Source organism: Drosophila tropicalis, unplaced genomic scaffold, assembly GCF_018151085.1.
Source record: "Drosophila tropicalis isolate 14030-0801.00 unplaced genomic scaffold, ASM1815108v1 contig_377, whole genome shotgun sequence".
In the NCBI taxonomy this organism is placed as follows: Eukaryota; Metazoa; Arthropoda; class Insecta; order Diptera; family Drosophilidae; genus Drosophila; species Drosophila tropicalis.
Window position 1 is genome coordinate 457376 of NW_027172838.1, and position 22967 is coordinate 480342.

Here is a 22967-nt window from a genome sequence, read left to right on the forward strand (position 1 = left end):
AGTAAACTTAATGCAAATTCCAAAGTAGGCGCATATAACCGCCTAAAAAAAAAAAAAAAAAATTCTACCCACCTGGGTACATAAACTATTTGGCCAAGCCATAGAGACAATTGATCTCTCTGGTAGTTAGCACATGCAAAAAAGGTGTTTTTATAACAAACTATGGTCACTTGGGGTGAAATAATAGGAAGAGCTAGAACATACGCACAAGAATTAAATAAATCTTGTAAATGTTTTCGCAAAATAGAGAAACATCCCAAGACACAGTAGCCAATCATACAAAAGTAATAACTGAGAATCTCCAAACTTTTAGGGCAGTGTTAATCGAACACTCTAGCAAGCTAAAGATAGCGGATAAAACAGCCGCGAATGCAATCTATATTGAAATTAAACATTTTATTTGCAAATTTCAATAGTACTGGCAGACCAAGTTAAAGGCTGATTATGAAATACCAGAAATGGATCAAGAAGAACCATTAGTGAGTTCAAATCAATCTAAGATAATCCTTAAAAAACCAGACATTCCAAAAGAATATACAAAAATTACTCAAACAGTCACTGATTTCTTGAAGCTAGCCTCAAACCTAATTGCAGAGTTTGATGGCAAGACAGAAAACCTTCAGAGGTTCATGGATGCATTGAAATTGGTAAACTTACTAAAAGGCAACCATGAAGAAACAGCAGTGTGCTTTAGAAAAACAAAACTTAAAGTCTGTACCAGAATCTGATAACCTCTGAACAGACGATAGATGCAACAATTAACCGTATTGCCAATAATGTCAAAACAGAATCGGTAGGGTCAATATCTGCTAAACTAAAAAACCTACCACAGAGAAACCAAACAGCAAGGCAGTACGCTCAAGAGGTGGAAAAGCTTACTGAATCTCTGGAAGGAGCCTTTAACACGATGGTACACCCGTCAAAGTAGCTAAGAAGAATACAATTTCAATCGCTACAGAGGCGCTAACAAATAATCAGGTAAAAAACAGGAAAAAGAGCAGGACAGCCAAACTCAGACCTGCACTACCGTCGGCAATAATGCAACAGAAATAGACAAAATAATTACCGTGGCAGAGGTAATTATCAAAACAACGGATATAGATATAAAAAACATACAGGTGGATGTCTTGGAAACTCACGATACTATAACCGAAGAAGAAATATCAGGAATCGGTGAAGGTTCAATTATTTCCAAAGGTCCAACCGTTATAGAACTCCAGCAAAATAAATTCATAATTCCACAGCACTTCCACATAGTAAATGAAAAAATTTTCGATTCCATTCGATGGAATTTTATGACTAGATTGTCTTCAAAACTTTTAATTGCCAACTAGATTTAAAAGATTCACTAATATTAAGACCAAATAATTTATATTGTCCAATAAACATCCCAATATTACACACCTGTGACAATAATGCCACAATACTCCTATCTAATCCGACAAATAAGTAGTCCATACGAAAATGCAAATATCGTCATCTTTAATCAAGAAGTCGAAAAAGAAACCAATAGAATAAAAATTTTAAATTTAAATTTAAATAAAACCAATGACCAAAGAAGTCATAGTAAGTCATCAGTAATGCAAAACCCGAAGCCTAATGCAAAACTCACTAATAGAGCTCTGAACCAAGTATACAGATATATTCGGTCTAGAAAACGAACCAATTACAAGAAATAACTTTTACAAGCAAGCAGTACGATTGAATGATAAACAGCCAGTATACAAAATATTAATATTAAGTTATTTTCTAAAAAGGGGAGGTATAGTATATACTTACACCTTTAATCAATCATCAATAATCGTTATCATTAATGAATAATAAATACGTACATTGTACGCATCAACGTCCAGACAATAAAATCAATTAATACAAAGAACTTAACTTGTAACACTTTGTTGCAAGTATAAACAATTCAATATGTACGCAATAAAATATAAGCTAGAGCCAAGCCAGCATGTAAACGCTGACCAAGCACTTTGATGCAAGCACTCCAAATTATATTTTAATATACATATAGCAACGCTGTAGTGTTCTTACGATAAACCCTTCACTGTATGGTGCGGTACACCATAGATTCAAATTCAATTTATCCATAAGTACATACACGCGCATAGGCCATTAGACGTAGGCAAGACGTATATGTATGTATACCATACACCAGTAAAATAAATATTTCAAATTTATAATAAAAAATGCATTTACGTATTTTGAAAAAATTCTGTTCACATGTTTTTTACAAGCACCCTAGCCCCACCAGCCAACGGCCTTTTGGAAAAATGTTTATGTAAATAACTTTTTGTATACCCTTGCAAAAAGGATATATTAATTTTGGTCAGAACTGTGCAACGCATAGAAGGAAGCATTTCCGACCATTTAAAATACCAATCTTCACATGTGTGCTTTTCTTGTTTATGCAATTTTGAGTGCGCATGTAAAACATGACGTCAATCCGTCCATCTGGACGATTTTCTAATAACCTACAATACCCAAAACATACCCTCACAAAAGAGCACTCAAAATTGCATAGACCACAAAAGTACACATGTAAAGATTGCAGCAATCGAGGCAAGCTAAAAAAAGCTCACATAAAGTCTGCGGAGATTGCACAAGCATATATAAGCTTTTCCGATTGTAGCAAGCTTCACAAGATCAAGGTTACTCAATAACGAAGTTCAAATACTCTCCAAACAAAATAAAAATATTTTTTTTGGGAAAAATTAAATATTAATATTAAAATATCCTAAAATTACAGAAAATATTATTAATCATTTAAATTTGCGACATAAAAAATACCCAAATATGTACATTTAAATGAACTTTTACATTTACAAATAATCTTTCCATTCTTTTTTAAGTCCAATAATATTTTTTCCCAATACATGCATACAAAAGTATATATATCATTTAGCAATTATTATGGGGTCTGAGCAAAGCAAAATTGTTGACCCAAAGGCATTGCGAACATTGCGAGCTAAATAAATCACAACGACACACAAAGCAACCTATGTAACCTATATAACAACGACATGTCAAAATGCGTTTGATGTTGTGTTAATTGACACAATAGGACCACTTCCGAAAACAGAAGACGAATACGAATATGCGGTCACAGCCATCTCCGACTTCTGTACACTAAAAGTGCTATAGACATAGCCAAAACAATTTAAAAAAAAATAATCTTGACGTATTTTGAGCACAGAATATAAAAATCAGCTAGCTTCAGAACTGTGAAAGCTTCTAGAATTTGACCACGACACTTCCACAGCATATCACCATCAAACTTTAGGAACCATCGAACGAAATCATAGAACATTCAATGAATATCTTAGAATGTATATTTCTTCAGATAAAACGGAATGGAATGCATGGCTTAAATATTATATTATTAAATATAGATTACAATCTGCGCGTAAAAGAGCTCAAATATTAGTAGAAAAACATAAGGTAATTAATCAAAATATCTACAATAAGAATAAAGAGATCTGGTAATGGTAAGGAATGAATCAGGACATAAGCTAGATAGTAGATACAGCGGATCCTAGAAGATAGTTAGTATAGATAAAAAAATAATAACTGCCAAATATATAAAAATTATATTAACAAAAATAAAATAAACAGAGTAAAAGTTTATTTAATAGAGTAATAAAATACAATTCCGCATAAAATAAAAGCATTTTTTTTTTTTTTTTGTAATATTTTAAATTCATTCACAATTACACTTATAAGTACAACGTTAGTAAAAATCTTGAATAAATTTATTTTACCAGAGGGCGGGGCTAGCTTCGACCGTGTTAAAGCTTAAGGTATTTAAAATCTATTATTAACAATAATAAATGTGCATAAATGTTCTTGGTGTTTTTAATTTCCAGTGTTATTGTTGATTGAATTTTTATCAAAAATCTAACAATTTTAGGAATATTTTTTGACAACTGCATTTCAAAACATGCAACTAAAAATGGCAAGTTACTAAACAATGTGTCTAGTTTATTGTAGTAATCATTTTTCTGCTCGTTTTTGTTCCTCTTGAAAAAAATGCACTTGAAGTTTCCTTTCCTGTGCTGTAAATCCTAAAAAGATTATCGAAATCACAGATTTTAATTCTGAAACCTTTCGACCTCAGCCTTACTTTTTAAAATACGGCGTAGTCCACTACATGCATGGATTCGATTTATTGAATTCGTCTTGAACAATCATACCGTATGAATATAAAGACCTGGCACATTATTATAAGAAAGAGGGAAATTCTGAAAACAGTATGGAAGGAAATGGGTTTGCATATTAGCATTACGAAACAGAACGGAAGTGGTAACAGCAATGATGGTAACAAACTGTTTGCATCCATTACATTGTTTGATCAGGTCATTTTAAATAACTTTTAGTTTATCATCCCAAAAAAAGTTCGGACAATTTTGTAAAGATATTTTTAATCTATATTTGAAAACATACGAGCCCCGACCACTATTAATTCGTACGGCAAGCTTTTTTACCCAAATGCAATGTTTAACTGACGATATTTTCAATACTATAGAAGATAGCACATGCAAACCACTTTTTTCTGAAAGATCATTTTATTCTCTATTATATAACATAAAATGTTTGTTGTACTTCAATAACAACAACGATAACAATAATTTCATTAAATGCTCTGCTGAACTGATAAAAAACAATTGACCAGTATTAATTCGTACGGTGCTTGAAATATGTACATACAATATGATTTTTTAAGAATTAATATTGGGTAACATCGCCTTTTGCCTTTACAACACATTTACAACGCTTTGGTATAGATTTTAATAAATTCTGGCATTATTCGGTTGAGATAGAGTCCCACATCTCCTGCAATTTTGTTTTTATATCAGAGAGGGTTCTTTTCGGCTCATTTTTTAGATTTATTTTTATTATCCCCCATATATTTTTGATTGGGCTTAGGTCCGGACTATTTGATGGCGAATCTAAAACTCCAATTTACTTATTCTGCAAACATGCTTTAGTTTTTTTGGCAGTATGAGATGATGCTCCATCTTATTGAAAGGGGTATTCACCACAGTCACCCAGTTTTGGTATTGATGGCACCAGACTTTCTTCTAATATGGTGATGTATTTTTCTGAGTTGACCATCCCATCAATAAAAAGCAATTGGCCTACGCCTTTGGCAGACATACAACCCCAGACCATTACGCTCGCTGGGAACTTTTAAGGTAGTCTTTATGGTATGCTTCACTTTTGTTGCGAATGACTCTCCTTCGCGCATCACCGACACTCACATCAAATTTAGCTTCATCGCTAAATATGATGGAATTCCATCGCCTTTGAGTCCAACTCATCCGTTTCCTACACCATTGTAAACGCTTCTTCTTTTGGCGAAGCGTAAGCAATGGTTTTTCCTTGGCATAAGAGTAATTTAAGATATTAAGTTTGTAGCATAGATAATCCCTATACATACTTTTTAGAACTTGTATCCAATATTACGCAACTGCAGGCGAGTCCACTCACCCTTAACGCTTTTCCCGATTTACTCAGACCATTCTAATGCCAAATTTCTTAAATTTTGGCGACGATCAGCTTTTACAATTGTGGCTAGGGCTCTTTTATCACGATCTGATATTGCTGATTTTCGGCCTCTATTTGCGACTTTATTGTCAATATTGCCATTTTTCTTAAAAATTTTTATTATTCCTTGAACGGACGATTTAGCCAGATTTAATTGTTTGGCTATTTCACCAAATGACTTCGCAGATTTAGAAAAATCTACAGCCAAACTGCGAATTTCTTTGGAAATCGGCTTACCACGTGCCATTATTGCTAAACTTTGAATAATATGAAGGGAAAAACATTTCACACATTCCACATGGTATAACTGTTTTCAGATTATAACTAGGTAGTTATTATGTTACACTGTTTGTTTTTATTTTGATCTTTTTTTCAATTCTAAGCTGAGCTAATGCACAGTACGAATTAATACTGGTCAATTGTTTTTTAATGAAATTTAATTTAATGAAATTATTGTTATCGTTGTTGTTATTGAAGTACAACAAACATTTAAAGTTATATAATAGAGAATAAAATGATTTTTCAGAAAAAAGTGGTTTGCATGTGCTATGTTCTATAGTATTGAAAATATCGTCAGTTAAACATTGCATTTGGGTAAAAAAGCTTGCCGTACGAATTAATAGTGGTCGGGGCTCGTATCCGTGGTACCCAATTGTACATAAACTATGAGTTCACGGAGCAGACATTATAAATTTTCGTATAGTTCCAGTTGGATGTTTAGGTGAGACTGCAACGAGACCGATGACAAACATTAGAATTTTTTTGTTTTAGATGAAGAAGATTATTAACTTTTTGTTCTATTAAGTTTAGAATATTGGTAAAATATATCTTATGTCTTTTCTTTTTTTTTTTTTACTTTGCTTTTATTTAATTTTTTTTTTTTTGAAATTTTTGTAGTAGTGCACGGCTAATAAAGGGACGGAAAATAAAAGCGTGGCCCAATTGACTAAACAAAATCCCAAATCAAAGTAAAATATTAGTAACACTTAGAAAAAAAATTTGCCTCCTAGCTCTTTTTTTAGACTTTATGCCGCCAAGATCAACAAATCGCCAATAGTGCATTGGCTAAAAAACAAACCCTCGCCTTTTTCCTTACAACATGTACATATGTATGTTCTGACACTCTCTTTGTAGCTGTCGCAGAAGTCGAAGCATAAGAATATATATGGAAACATGGGTTAAGCAAAGAATATTTTTCTGAATAAAAATCAATCTTTATTAATAATATTATTACCAAACGACACACAGTGGGGTCTTTTGGCATTTTACATTGCAAAAATCATAGCTTCTAAAACAATAAAGCGATTTTAAAAATTTTAAATTTAAAAAGCAAATGATAAAAAATACCTTAAGCTTCAAAATGAATGTTTGTCAAGTGCTGGGTGTTCGCGGTGTTGTAATATTCAAGGTCAAAGTCAGAAAATATTTCCTTTAAAAATGGAGGGAAACCCTGTTTTTTTCAATCACAAATGGAATTTTTAATTGTTTTAAACGACTATGTAACATTTTTTAATGTTTTATTTTGATTTTTTAACATAATTATAAAAAGAAAAAAATCAAAATTTTTTACATTTCTTTTTTAGCTTAATTTTGAAAATTTGCTATTGATGGCTGATTTTCTTCAAATAATTTTCAATATTTACATCAGTATCTAATGAACTCAACATTTCGGGACTATAGTTGCTATTTTCCAAATCCTTTCGTGATCGCACCTATCTCAGTGATGCAATAAGTGGGTCCGAAGAGGTTGCCAGCATGTTAAAAAGGTCTTCATTTTGTCTAACACGAGAAGTTTTTAATGTATTAGTATATCTAAACCTTTTGTAGTCCTTGTTTTTACATTCCTGTGCTTCTTCGGATAGATCTCCAATTGGTAATATTCTATTAAATCCTTTCCGTGAGCCAAAATCCTATGTACTATGTAACTTTTTTTACGGATACAATTCAGTCAAAAGTTGAGCAGTCTTTGAAGTATATTTGGAAAATGTTTCACCATTTACCATTTCCTTGCAATTTATAACATTCAACACCTGACTAACACCTGTCATAAAAGATGTCATTTCATAATTTTCAAAAAATATCCTTAAAGTATTTCCATCATTCGTGTTTCCGTATCCGTAGTTTGGGCAGTCAACTTTCAGTCCTAGCTTCGGAGAGAATTCAGCTTGTATAATCTCCTTCCTGCTCTGAATATCCTCAGGAGATGTTTTATCCGTCTTTGTTTCTCCTGAGGAAGTGTGTAAGTTAACACATAAACATTGCACACAATATAACACACAAGTGGGCCTAGCAAGCTATTACAGAGTCTTGATCAAAGATTCTGCAGCAATAGTAAGGCCATTGACCAATATACTCAAAGGAGAAAATGGTTCCGTGAGTAAGCACAGGTCCAAAAAGGACCAAATTGAGTTTAATGAAACTTAGGCCAGGGCCTTCGAGAATCTGAGGAATATCTTAGCATCAGAAGATGTTATCCTCATGTACCCGGACTTTAAGCAGGTCTTTGATTTAACCCTGTGGTCTGTACGCGTCTATGGAAGGCATTGGTACTGTTTTTTTTCAAGGAGGTAAACCAATAACCATGATCTCCAGAATCCTTAAAGATAGCGAAGCTCATTACGCTACAAACGAAAGAGAATTGCTAGCTATCGTATGGGCCCTAGGGAAATTACAAAATTACTTATATGGCACGAAAAAAAATAAATATTTTCACTGACCATCAGCCACTTACCTTCGCTGTCTCTAACAGAAACACGAACACTAAAATCAAAAGATGGAAAGCATTTATTGACGAACACAAAGCAAAAGTGTTCTATAAACCAGGTAAAGAAAATTTAGTAGTCGACGCCTTATCTAGGCAGAATATCAATACACATGCAAGGCGAGGCTTTATCTGACGCTGCGACAATTCATAGTGAAATCTCACTAAGCTTCACAATAGAGACAACTGATAAGCCAATAAATTGCTTCAAAAACCAATTCGTCTTAGAAGAGGCACGCTTTCCTTTCCTAAGGAAAATTATATGCAAAAATTATGTGTCAGACATTACTGACTAAAATGAGCAAGTGGAAATTGTGAAAACTGAACACAGTCCTTAAACAAGTGACTACTATTGGCAAAAGAAATTGTCACAAATTGCAAGGTTTGCACCAAAGCAAAATACGATAGGCATCCGCAAAAACAAGAGCTTGGAGCCTCGCCAATTCCCTCATATGCTGGCGAAATGCTGCATATTGACATCTTCTCAACAGATAAGAAACTTTTTCTCACCTGCATAGACAAATTTTCTAAGTTCGCCATCGTACAACCAATTCAATCGCGAACGATAATAAATCTAAAAATGCACATTATTCGCTCTAGCAGATATAGCAAGAAACCTAAAAATGGATAAGAAGGTTAGCGATACAGTGGAACTAATCATTAGGGCAACGGTTTAATACAAGAGATCAATTCACTCAGTAACGAATCAGAAACCAATTGACGTTATCTATACCACATCAATCGAACCTAGAAAAGATATAAAGAAAAAATGTATAAAAATCAACGCAAGCGGTACTCCAAAGATTTAACGCAGACAGACAGAACAGAATTTTTGAGGTAGGCGAAGAAATATATGTTAAGAACAATAAAAGGATAGGAAATAAGTTAACACCGCTTTGCGAAGAGAAAATGATCCAAGCAGACATAGGAACGTCTGTTCTCATAAAGGGGAGGTCCATAAAGACAACCTTAGGTAGCGGGCAGAAGAGACTACCCAGAATAATCTGGCTATCACGACTCGCACAACAACACCATTTGTCTCTTTATAGGATGCAATACGCAATGCTGTTAATGCTAGGGATAGTACAGAGTCGGCTATTCGTTCTCCAATTACATTCCAATAAAAGATTGTATTGGTATAGGAACAAAGGGATTATTTAAGGCATTTGAGTAACTTAAGAGAATTTAACACCATCGTAGATGATACTGAAAAGTTCGAAAAAAGTTGAGTTATTCCCACAATCTCATATGCGGAAATTATTAGTCGCAGATGTATATGATATTAGGAGCTTATTGTTCGTTATCCAAATACACCATAAGATGGCCAGAAATTATTAGTCGCAGATGTAGAGACGCAAAGGCAAACTAATGAACTTACTGATGTAATTAAAAAAATAGTAAAAGCCAAAAGAAATGAAATTGGCAAGGAATAGAATACTAATTAACCAGATATCAAAGCTAAGCCTCACAATTACATTAGCCAAATCTGGAATAATAAATTTAATAATTTTTGAACATAATGATTAGAAAGCACTTTTAAGTGAGCATCCACTAGAATTCCCCATAGTCAGCCTCACTAAAGCGTCTAAAATTAAAGTCATACAGTCCGAATCCTTATAGCTTATCCCAGTGTAAAACTCGTCTGCCAAAAAATCACAGTCTATCCAGTATCCCACCAACACATCATACTACAACTTCAAGACAACGCCGTAGACGAATGCAAGGACGAGATATTAGCGGTCGATGAGTGCGTGGCAACAACATACACCACGGTCTGCAAGTTAGCAGCGCAAGGGTCCTTCGCACAAGCGCTACACGCCCGCATCACAGCCTCTTGCCGAACACAGCCCAATCAAGCCGATCACTCAAGTGGATTACGGCATTATTATCATCAATGAAAATACTGCAAGGGTCACTTTTCGATTCTCCGCAATTGTTAATGGCACGAAGTACGTGAACCAGCGTGAGATCCTACGAAAGGTACCAGGCATTGCAGGATCATCGTTGCTTAATATCATTGGCCATGACCCGGTCTTAAGTATACCTCAACTCCACCGAATGAACAATGACAACCTCCAAGCCATCCGAAATTTTAAAAGTGAATTGGCTTCTGCGGAAACATCGAAGAACTTGTTTACCATCGGCATCGTCGTCAGCCTTACATTCTGCGGCCTCATTATCGTCTGGATAATCGTCAAAAGATGGCGAACGTCAAAGAAGGTGAAATTCTTGTTCAGTTTTTTTGCAAATTGGACACCATAACGTTGAGGAAGTGTTTGTAATTTATTTTAACTCTTGGTTTGGAAAACAGCAGGTTTCAGTTCGCTTATTTGATTTTTTATGTCGCCAACAGTTGATTTGATTAATTCCGAGGACTCTTTTGCATATTTGAATAGCAAAGGCCGACAATAGTGGATCGATGACGGTCAAAAATTTCTCCAATATTCAGAGCATTCACTTCTTACGCGCAAAGGAACTACAGAATCCATGAACATATTTTCATGAGAAATAGCTTCGTCTTCTGTGTGTATAATCTGCTTGTAGGCGCTTTGTCCAGATGATCCATCACATCCCCATTTGTTGAGAAATTTCAAATTTTCGGGAAGAAGATCTACCTCTCCATCAGGCATACTTTCAACAAGACGCCTCGCAGTGTGATCTATTAATTCCTGGAGTTTTACTTCTACAGTTATAATTTAATTTGCCGGTACTGCTTTCTTCTCTGCATCGCATTTTTTAGGCGAGTTGCTTTAGTTTTATGGCTTACGCATCGGTGTCGCAGGTCTCCGCATATTGGGACCATATACATCTGATAGGTAAATGTTTTACCTACCTAGTGTATGTAGTCCGGTAGTGATACTTGTTAGTTGTATTCCACCATAGTTCAAAAAATGCCAATATTTAGTACATTTTTTAAACGCTTCTAGTTCAATAACGATTTAAGTAATTATTTAAATTTATGAAACATTTTTTATCAAAATTTTTTACATGCTCGAGTACACCTTATTGCTCTTTTAATTCTTTTAGCGATTTACAGTTGTACATTAAAAACTTGAACTCGCCATCAACAATGTACGTCTTAATTCAAAATCTCTTATTTTTTATAACATATTTCGTAACTTGTTTACTTGCATATTTCAAAATTCGTTTTTTCATACTTCGTCAACACTTACTTTATGTCCTCCTTCTTTCTTATCAAGCCACGTTTTCGCGTTTAATTTTATAAACATTCTATTTGCTTAATGTTTTCATTTACGTTTCAAGAATCCTCGGCAAGGTACCACCACGTAGCATAGCCACATCATCATTTCCTTAGTGTCTCATGCACTAGTCCATACGGTCTTTTACACCCGTCTCTTCATCACAGTCCTTTCCAACTGTTTCAATACGGTCTGTTTCACCCATTTCACCACTGTCTCTAATAGTGCCATTATGGTAATTTTCAATAGATGAATCATACTCATCTCCGTCGATATCCAGCTCGCTTGGTACATGCCCTTCTGGCATTCTCCGAAAATTATTTGAGTACTTATACTGTCTTTTACTTGACATGGACTTTAACGTATATCTATCGCCTTCTTATACTTCTGTGACCATAAACGGTCCACGAAACTTAGGATCTAACTTAATCTGTTGACGCTCACTATTTTTGATAAGAACATAAACTCCCTTACTTAATTTGACTACTTTTGCTTTGTCTTTATTAAATCTAAGTTTGCCATAGCATGCTGCATTGTCCATATTTCTAGCAGCCTGAAATCTTTGTTCATTTAAACCTAATCCCAATGGTCGAGCACTCTTACCGATTAATAATTCTAACGGACTCAATTTTGTAACATTACAATTTAATGCTAATTGTTTAATTAAAAAAAAAATTGAGTCCGTTGATGTTTATCAACTATAGCATCTTGCCATGAACGCTCACTAGATTCAACGAAAGTTAATAGATTTTTTTAAGTGCTCATTACCCTTTCGACCTGTACATTTGCCCGGCTAGCACCTGTCGCTATCAGGTGAAGCTGAATTTGCTGACAAGCACAGAATTTGACAAATTTCGCCCCGTAAAACTTTTGCCTTGATCAGTCACTAATCGAGCAGGTAGTCCAAAAAGCGCAATCGATGATTTTAATGCGTTAATACAACTCATTGCGTAAAGCTTATAAGTATTGTTAAAAACTCAAAAAAAGGACATAGCAAAGCTATTATTAATAAAGTTTGCCACTACGTGCGCGAAAATGTCTCGTAGTAGTTAAGATGTGTATCCACATACAAATTTGTTCTCAAAATATTGTGTTGCGATCGCAAATCAGTATGCCAAACTTTATTTCAACATTTATAAAAAAAATATTTTAGCAACAACTGAATTTACTGCAGCTGTTCTTAATCATTCGTTCCTACGGGATCTACATGAAACAGGTATATTACACTAAAAAATAAAAATAATTATGTGACAAGAGCTTCGAAAATATTAACACTGTTGAAACGCTGAGCGTGCACTTTGCAGCTCTAGTGGTCAGCCCATAAGTAACACATGCATGCCTTCCGCATACATTTGGATATATGTGTGAAAATCTCTCAAGTGCGCCACCTAAAAAAACGTTTGCGTATTTTTTACTCATAAGCGCCTATTTCGATTCATATAAATAAAGGAAAAATTCGTTTTGAACAGTTTTCGAAGATTCCAGCTTGTACAAAAGTTACTAGCAGCAATACTTGGTTGCATGCTACTTTGAACACTTTCTTTCATCTTACTCGCTGCTTTCATCTAGAATTTTTTTAGCCTGGCTGCTTATTAGACAAATATCTAAAAATAGTTTTTTTTTTTTTATCTACAGATATTAAGTAATGTAAAAATTTATGACAATTGCATTGAAATGCTGTTTTATACTATAATAAGGCAAAAGAAGCTTGTTGAACAGCGTGGTTTTTGGAAAAATGTTCTTTCTTTCCTTCACGTGAATTCTAACTGATCAGTTTGTCCCAAGTTTTTTTTAAATAACCCAATTGGGGAGAGCATTGTATGCAAGTGTGTGTGTTCAAGAGATTAATGTAAGTTAATTTCATTCATTATTGTACATTTAACATATGCATTTTCCCTTCAACAGCATCGGAAATAGTTTTCATCAAGTATTGGTAATTTTTCTAAAAGATTCCCCTTGCTTAACGTTTCATTCAAGGTATATTTTCGTTAGTTAATAATTTTCATTTTTCAGAAACTGAGTATGCATGTAAATTCCCAATGTAACCAGATGCTTTAGCTCTATTTGGAATATGTAAAGCTTTCTATTTTCAACAGCTACACCAACACAACGAAAGATCTTTCTGTATCAGTGGATCGCCATCGCTGGAGCCCATATCTTTGCTGCATATAGGAGTACGGATCGTACCACCTTGGTGATGAGCCATCTGATTTTTTGTCGGGGCCACCGTGGTAGGACATTAACCCTGGTAACGCTGATGTTGCACTTGCTGCTTTGTTAGCCTATGGTCTGCCATCATCCCGAGATATCTAATTGCCATGGCATGGCATGGCGCAACCTGCAACATGAATGGTAGCAGCCTCCACACTTTTCTTGCTGCTGATTAATACGGCCCCTGTCTTCTGTGCATCCAGGATACAATTGATTGCACGGCGTCGTTTTTCCTGGCCTCTGCTTCTCCAAGCTTCTGGGACTCCACCTGTTATTTTATATTCCTGTTGCCCTCTGTCCGTTTCGTACATCAGGATCCGGTCTTCGAAAAAACTGCGAATCATTGCATCCAGGTATTCTGGTGCAGCTAAGCGCTGCAGTGACTCAATTATCATTGCATCCAGGTATTCTGGTGCAGCTAAGCGCTGCAGTGACTCAATTATGTTTCGGACTACGCTTCTTTCGAAAGCCAGACTGGTGCTGGTGCTAGTCTGTTGCGAATGATCGAATACCTTTCCCAGCACTTCGTCCGTTTTCCCGCCTTTCGGGAGTAGTACCAGCCTCTGCCTTTTTCATCTTGCTGGAAAGACTCCTTGTTACAGACAGGAGTTGAATACATCGGCCAGAGTGCTGATACATTGCGATGAGCTTGATGATACCAGCAGAAAATCCATAAGGGCAAGGCGATTTGTTGCTTTTAATCCGCTTGGCAGCCAGCACGATTTCTTTATTACTACTATAGCCGAGACTAGTCCGTTGTTGGGCTCCTGCAACTGTTGGCCGCTCTGGTAATAGCGTTTTTACAATGTTTGCGAGTAGCACTTCGTCTGTGGGGAATGGGCGTTTGGCAAGTTTGCCCATTAGCAACTTGTAAACCGCTCCGAAGGGTTGGTCGTCGGCATCTGCGCAGAGCATTTTCCAGCAGTTAGCCTTGCTCTATTTAAGAGTGGACGCCGCGTTTTATAAACGTCCAGTAGCCTTTGGAACGAGGGACTTCTTCTGGCCCGCTGCTGCTTGCGTCTGGCTTTGAGGCATTCTTTTCGCATTCTTCTCTCGCTTAGACTTTCTTGCGACCATAACGAAAACTTAGGCCGTGCCAAGCGCGTTGTTTGGCCACCACACTCGAGTGTTATTGCACTGTTATCACTGTGCGTATATACGTCGGAGACTATCCATGTAGCATTCTGGTCCAGGCTCGTGATTTCATCCAATAAATTTCAACAAAAATATTAAAAGGAAAATTTGGGTTTTTAATACATTTACAGCTTGTTAATTTTTCGCACGCAGAAAGATCTTTCGTTGTGTTAGTGTAGCTGTTGAAAATAGAAAGCTTTACATATTCCAAATAGAGCTAAAGCATCTGGTTACATTGTGAATTTACATGCAAACTTAGATTCTGAAAAATTATTAACTAACGAAAATATACCTTCCATTGAATTTCATTTCCTTTACGATTGTATCATTTAGACAACAAACAAATTTTTCCGAGCCTGTGTTCTGGTTGCAGTTTCTGGATTACAGGTGAGGCAGCATAAGCGGAAAGCGCGATGTTGACATATATAAATGTTATTTACCCTTAATACCATCCGAGGCAAAAGATAGTTATATTTAACTCTCGGATTTCCACGTCCTTCAAGAACTTGCTATTCTGACGCGTTCAGTTCACACTCAAAAGTTGAGACTGCTGCTAATTGAAATTCCCGTACACAGCACACACAAAACTGATTAAAATTTATATTCTACTTCGATAAAAGTGAAATAGGGGGAGATTTTTATCATATCATTCCTATGCCCACAGTTTTTTTTGCTGTCAGACTCATATATCACTATGGTCCAATAGAGAAGAGCAGATCCAACAAGCACATATTAGTAGTAATCGATGCATTCAAATAGTTCTTCTGTACCCAGCAAAGACTACATAGTCGAAAAAGGCAGTATTAGCATTGAAAAACTATTTATAGTAGATCAAGGAACTTGCTTCATATGAAAAGAATTTGAAGATTTTGTAGTCGAAAATGAAGTTAAACACATAAAATACGCCACAGCATCTCAACAAGCCAACTGCCAATTAGGCAGCGTGAAGCTTGGGTCCAACGATCGCTACACCGACTGAACAGGACAAAGGATTGCATTGGGACACTATCAGTTGAATGTGCACCTTACAACACGTTCACAAAGGTGTAAGTAAAGTTTTGTTCGGAGTTGCGTAAAGAGAAAAGGTCATAGACGCATGGAAAACTAGCTTAGATGGGTTAAATAAAGTAAGAATAGATAGGAACTTGGATAAATCCGATATGAGGTGGATAGGAGTACAGAAAAAATACAAACCTATAACCAGTTAAAAACATGCTCTAAAAGCAATGATCCCGTTAAGTATAGGGCAGATGATTTGGTGATGGTTAGGAATTTCGACTCACTTATAGGAGTGTCTAAGAAACTTATTCCTAAATTCCGGATAGAGTGTTAAAAGTTCTGCATGCTAACAGATAAGTTTTGGAGAATGTTGAGGGATTTCATGAACCAGATATGCTTATAAAGGAGTTTGGGCCATCGAAAACATACAACCATGGTTAAGTAAAGAGATCGTGAGGTCAGATCAGGATTGACGAGTTGTAGCCATTATTTAGACATACTAACAAAGTCCCACAGTGGAACCTCACACTACCAAAGTTATCTTTGTTATCTCCATTTATAAGATCCGCACACGTACATTGTAAAGATAAGCTAGCAATAAGTACACGCGATAAACCTGTTCTTGTGCGACAATTGAAAATAATTATTTTGTTTATTGTGAGCAACATACCAATTAATCTCCACAAGCATCACAAGCAATAGAACAAATGGGAAGATTTGGCAATAGAAACCAGCGAAGTTCCAAATCACGAACATGAGCGGAGACGCAAACGAACAGGCGATGGAAAGAACAACATAATATAAAATATCAAAGAAGTTAAATTCGGCTATGCCGAAGTTTATATACCCTTGCAGTCCTTGACAATAATAATTTCACATGTTCAAAATTTGTTTTCTGCAACTCAATTCATTAATATACAAACAAAACAATTTTACTCTTCATACTATGTACAATTTGTTCTTCTTCTTCCCTCATTCCCTAAGCAAAGCAACGCACGCATACACATACAGTTTATGTAGCGTTGCGTCTGTGTGTGTATGCATGTGCTCTGTTGATTTGATGATGACGTAGTAGGCAGCAAGCAGAGCTGCCGGCAGCGATTGAACCGATTTATATAGACTGTAACTTGTGTTCTATTTATCCGATCAGGGTCAAATTTTGGGATCTGAGATTTTATATCAAATTCTATTATATTGGTAAATTTCATGGGGATACTCCAATTTTTGCAAAAATTTTTGTTCCAGAGTTATATGATATAGTAGTCCGATCCCAAAGATTTTCATACTTTATCTCACCCGGGTAAAAAAAAGCTCCCAAAAAAAATTTCATACCGATAGCTCTTAAGATGGCTGAGTAAAACGCGTACGCACCGACGGACAGACGGACAGACGGTCAGACGGACAGACGGACAGACGGACATGGCTATATCGACTTAGCTTCTCATGCTGATCAAGAATATATATACTTTAAACGTCTCCTTCTGTGCGTTACAAACATCTGACCAATTTTATAATACCCTCTGCAAGGGTATAAAAAGAGTTCAAGTTCAAATACAAATATTATGAGTTCGAATGATAAATAATGATTTGGATATATTTTTTTCTGTTTCTCTAATTAAGTCAAGTTTTAAGTTTTAAATCTGTTTGATGAATCCTGGCTTAAATTTCTTTATGTTGATTTTGAAACTAAAAAAAAATTTGGGGTTTCGCACAAAACTATTCTAACCCACAATTTCTTTAGAAAAGATGAAACCATTGGGCGAATTCAAATTTAAATTTAATTTTAACTAATTGAATTTTGTGCAGGAAAACAGGCTTTCAATTAACAATTTAGTTAATTTCTAATTCTATTGAAAAACCAAAACAAAACTTTAGACAAAATCTTCGAAAGATATTTTAATACATTTTTCATAACACCGCTCTTTTCTTTGCAAAGACCCCATAATATAGCGTGACTAGTAAAATAACATTGAGCAAGTAGGCATTGCTCTTAAGTTGGATAAAGTTTTGTTTAAAACTTTTGTGTTTCAAATATTAGTCTATCAATTGCGCTTATTTTCATAACCTTGCAAATAGCGTATAAACATAAATTTTGGTGAGAAGTGTGCAACGCATAGAAAGAAACAGCATTTCCAACCAAATGAAGTATATATATTCTTGATCAGCATGACGAGACGAGTTCAAATAGCCATGTCCGGCCATGTCCGTCCGTCTCGATCAACGCAAACTCATCCTAGACAGTTAAAGCTACAGACTTGAATTTTGTAGGCTTGTATATACAGCCGGATCGACACACTATATCAAATAGCTCCCATACAAATCCACGGAGGCAAAGAACAGTGACTTTACTCAATAATTGCGTCACGCAATTGTCATAAAAACGATCGGGTGACAATTTAATATAGCTTCCATAGAAACAATCTTTGGTAAAAAGTTACTTTGATCAACAACTTTTTTGCTATGCTAGGATTGTAGGCCGTTCTTTTGAAAAATAAGACTTCTCTGATAAAACATTTTCCACTTTGATTTAGTCAAGCCTTAAGTAATAAAAAACTTTCAAGGCTATACAAGCTTTGACGCGGTCAAAGATAGCCCCTGCCGTCTGGTTCTTGTTATTTTTTGACACAAGCATTATAATTTCTTTATTTTTGGATAAAAATGAAGTAAGTAAGTCGCTTCGCCGACTTGGGTATACCATACACCAGGTGAAACAAATTTTTTTAAATTTCGAAAACCAAATGTATGTCTGTTAAATTGTTTTTACATGCTTCATATATATGCTATCTCGCTCACTCTACAAACACACGAGCAATCTGGCGCCGCCACTAGCCAAAGGCCAATTTTACCCTTATGGACCGCGTAGTAAAATACGTTCATACGCATATTTTGCATGTTTCAAGTAAGATTTCAATAAAATTTGGTAGTTTTGTAGAAACAGATAGGATTAATTTGGCTGCCGAATTTGATTGCGATAGTCAAAAAACTACAGGAGGAAATCGGTTTTTTCTAAATTATGGAGGCGGAAGTGGGCGTGGCAAAATATGAAAAAATGTATACTCTGCGCGCATACTAAGCCAGTGTACATACTAAATTTGGTGACTTTAGCTTTGTTAGTTTTTGACAAAATCAGTCTTGTTTAATTTTCTGGGTGCGGAAGTGGGCGTGGCAAAATTTTTAAATTGCCAATATCTGCGCGTCTATTAAGCTAGTCTACATACCAAATTTGATGTAGGTAGCTATCATAGTTTTTAAGAAAATCAGTTTTATGTAAATTCCGGGGGCGGAAGGGGGCGTGGCAAGAAGTTTAAACAATTAGTTTCTGCGCGCTAACTAAACGAGCATATAAACCAAATTTGATGTCTCTAGCTGTTATACTTTTTAAGAAAAACAGTTTTATGTGATTGCTGGGGGCGTAAGGGGGCATGGCCAAAATTCCTATTAACCCTATACATTTACATACTACACGAGTATACTTACCAAATTTGGTGGCTCTAGCTCTTATAGCCTCCGAGATCTGCGTGTTCATACATAAGGACGGACGGATAGACGGACATGGCTAGATCGACTCGGCTGTTGATCCTGATCAAGAATACATATACTTTATAGGGTCGGAGAAGCTTCCTTCTGCCTGTTACATACGTTTTGGCGACTTTAATATATAATTTTATCCTATTAGTGTATAGGATAAAGATGGTATTTGCAGTTACAAGCTTTGTCGTTCTTTATTCGCTTAATATAGTTTGAATTTCCAACTACTTTTAGCAAATTCTGCTGATAATAGCAGAATTGTTGTCCCGTTGTTTCTTTTGGTTATTTTTAACCAGTATTGTTGGTATTGCCGTTTTTGGGCGTAGAATTTGCTTAAAACTTTATAAATATACTTTTTTTCTGTCATTTATTTTTTCACATTTCAATTAAATTTAATCAATTTAATATAATCAAATATTGTACCATTGAAAACCGGGAAATGGAATGATCCAGAAAGATGGTCAAAAAAAGAACGAGAACAAAACCAGGAAGTCAAAGGGTGACGGTTTTTAATAGACATACATTTGGTTTTTAAAATTTGAAATATTTGTTTCTTCTCTTCTCTTCTTCTTCCTTATACCTGCAGCGCATTTTTTATGCGAGGTTGCCTTCTGTCGCAGGTCTCCGCATATTGGGACCATATACATGTACATCTGATAGGTAAAGTTCATAAAATGCCAATATTTAGTACATTTTTAAACGCTTCTAGTTCAATAACGATTTAAGTATTTATTAAAATTTATGGAACATGCTATTAATAAAGAACATATTTTTCAGATAAAACCAAGAAATCCAACAAAGATCGATTGTTGAAATCGCCCAATATTCAGTTTTAAAGTTGCGATTTTTTTTTTTTAAATCATCATTTTTTCCTATTTATTAAAAATGTCTCAACTTTGGGCGCCTCTAGCAGCCATGAATCTCAACCGATTTCACAAATTTTTTGGATTCATAATCTCTGAAACATTCCCTATCGATTGCATATATCATTTTTGTGTCCAAACGCGATCATGAAAAAACTGATTTTTGCAACGCTATCCGAACAGAGGCCACACTGTGCGACACTGACGTATTCGTTTCTGAATTACTTAATAAATACAAGTGGAACAGTGAAATAAGAGCAATAAAATGAAATCGCGCGTGAAAAAAGCGTTTATTACTAAGCAATATGGACGCGCTCGAACCTCCGAAATCGGCGGTAAACGAGGCTACCTTGGGAGAGAGTGAGACAGAAAGATACGCTTCCAATAATAGCCAAGCACCAAAAGACAGAGACGACAATATGTGTAGGTGTCCTGTCGCGTCCCGTTAGTCGTTAATGTGTCTGTGTTGGTGCGACAGTTTTTGTCACTTTTTTCCCCGCTTTTGGACTCATTTATGCGACTATGCAGAGCAGGAAACATTGGGCAACCCGTATCAGACAGTGTCCCACCATCGACGTTCTCCTGTACACAAGCCTCAGCTTTAGGGAGCACACACACACTCTATCGCGCATTCATGTAGTGTCACTTCATCGACGGCTCTTTACGCAGCACCAGCATGGATTGAAGGTCAAGAGCTACCGAAGAGAACTCGTAGCTACAAGCGTCTACGCGCGATAAGAGTCAGTAGTGATGGCTGATGATGCGGATGCTTCTGATCGCAGGGATGATGTCTATCGACGAACAGGCAGTGATCATCGAGGCCAAGAGCAGACGAGATGACAGCTACATAGACCAGGATCAGCGCGTAGCATAGCACGGCAACATACCATGCAGAAATGGCAAGAACGCTGCGAAACCTCTACCAAGGGAAAGTGGACGCACACGCTCATCCCAGCAAGCGCGTGGGTTCTCCAAACACTGCGAGGTGAATCATTACCTGACCCAACTACTGATTGGTCACGGTTGCTTCATCCTTTATTTGTTTTCTCCCGATTAAAAAACTCTTCTATAACTTTTAAACTTATTATCGGTTTAGTTAAAATTTCAGCAACCGAATTTTTTTCATTTCGCAAATATTATTTGTTTGCAGCCGCTTTTGTGCTTTTGCTTAAATATACATAAATTAAAACCTACAATAATACTTGCATCGGCGGTGTTGTTGTTTTGCTTATCTCTTTTTCTTTTGTGTCATTACCGTTGTAACTAACTCTCGCGGACAAATTGTTGTTGTATGTGTTCAATTTGATGCGATTTTATTTTTTGTTGGTTGTGTGCAGGTTATACGGGCAGAATCAAGGAGTCTATTGCTAAAGGTGGTGGCCTACAATATGGATGTGATGCTTGCCAGGAGGTCGAGAATGAGATGCGCTCATTCATGAGGCGGACTAGAGATGGTTTTGACACTTTGGGCAGATTTTAACAAACTCCAAGCGGAGTTTACTGCGGCAGAGACTCAGTTCAGAAGCTTAACGCTTATGAATGAGTCACCAAAACGTAAAAGGACCAGTCCTTGGGGTGTGTCTCTATCTGTAGATCCGCTACCGTCTCTTATCGTCCCACACCAGTCTCATTCACCGTCTACAGGGAATAATCTTTCAAAAGCAGTGCCAATTGTAGTGTCTGATTTGTCCGGGCAACTACCCATTCTAATGAAAATTGTCGATAGTTCAATGGTATCGCGAACAAGTTGACAGCTGCAGTGCTGCATCTGCTGGTGTGTCAAAAAACTTGTTTCGCTCCTTAATCTGGGTTACCAGAACGTTAGATGACTGAAATCTAAACTTCCTAATCTCTATGGAAATAGTCTTTCTTCTGCTGCCCTCTATGTCACATGACTTTATTGATGGCGTTCTAGGCTTATCTTTATCCCAAGTCAATCCTGTCTTAAATTCTAGTGGAAAATCGTTACATCTTATTTTTGTATTGGATTCTTCTAATTGTTATGTTTCTAGGATAGAACCATTCGTTTTTCCTAAAGAAAAATTTCGTCCTACATTAAATTTAAAAATTGATCTTCCCTTGCTATCACCGTTATTTGGTTTAAATGGTTACCTCTAACTAGTAAGACTGACTTAGCCTGCCTTATCTGTACAATTGAAGAGATATGAACTTAGCTGTTCTTTTATGATACTCTGATTTCACGTTTTGATATTTCAATGCCTCTTGGTAGGCAGGAGCGGCTTAACAAACCTCCCTGGTTCTCCCAAGAGTTATCCAATTTGAAAAATGTGAAGACTCGATATTATAAAAAGTTTAAAAAAACACGTCGTTCATAAGATTATGCTCTGTATACCATCGTTGGTTATAAATTTATGATGCTTAATGCACAATGCTGTAAGAATTATCTTCAGCGCAGTAAGCCTCAGTTTTCTTTTAACCCTAAACAATTTTAAAATTTTGTTAACTCTAACACGTTTGTGCGTCCATTTTTCTTATCCTTTCAAAATAAAAAAGCAAACACTGATCAGGCAATTGCCAATATGTTTGCGATTTTTTTCAAAACAACTTATTCCTCAACAGAGTATCGAGCAAATCCGTATCCTTATCATTTAAAAAAGGCTAATTTCATTTTCAATCCAGTGATTGATGAAAGTTCTTTTCTTAGCGAACTTAAACTAGTTAAACCTGTTTATTCTCCGGGGCCAGATTGTCTACCTG

The 22967-nt window shown here is 35.9% G+C and overlaps 1 protein-coding gene across 5 annotated transcripts in view; it reads right to left on the reverse strand.

Annotated features, from left to right (window-relative positions):
• Positions 1-22967, reverse strand: part of MFS17 (Major Facilitator Superfamily Transporter 17) — a 201795-nt gene that overhangs the window by 171461 nt on the left and 7367 nt on the right. The window contains exon 1 of one of the 5 annotated variants that reach the window (XM_068284265.1): positions 1640-1649. The exons of the other annotated variants lie outside the window; for them this stretch is intronic. The gene's annotated coding sequence lies outside the window, so the exon portion shown is untranslated. Of the gene's footprint in view, positions 1-1639; positions 1650-22967 lie in introns of those variants that run through there. 5 annotated transcript variants of the gene reach the window in all.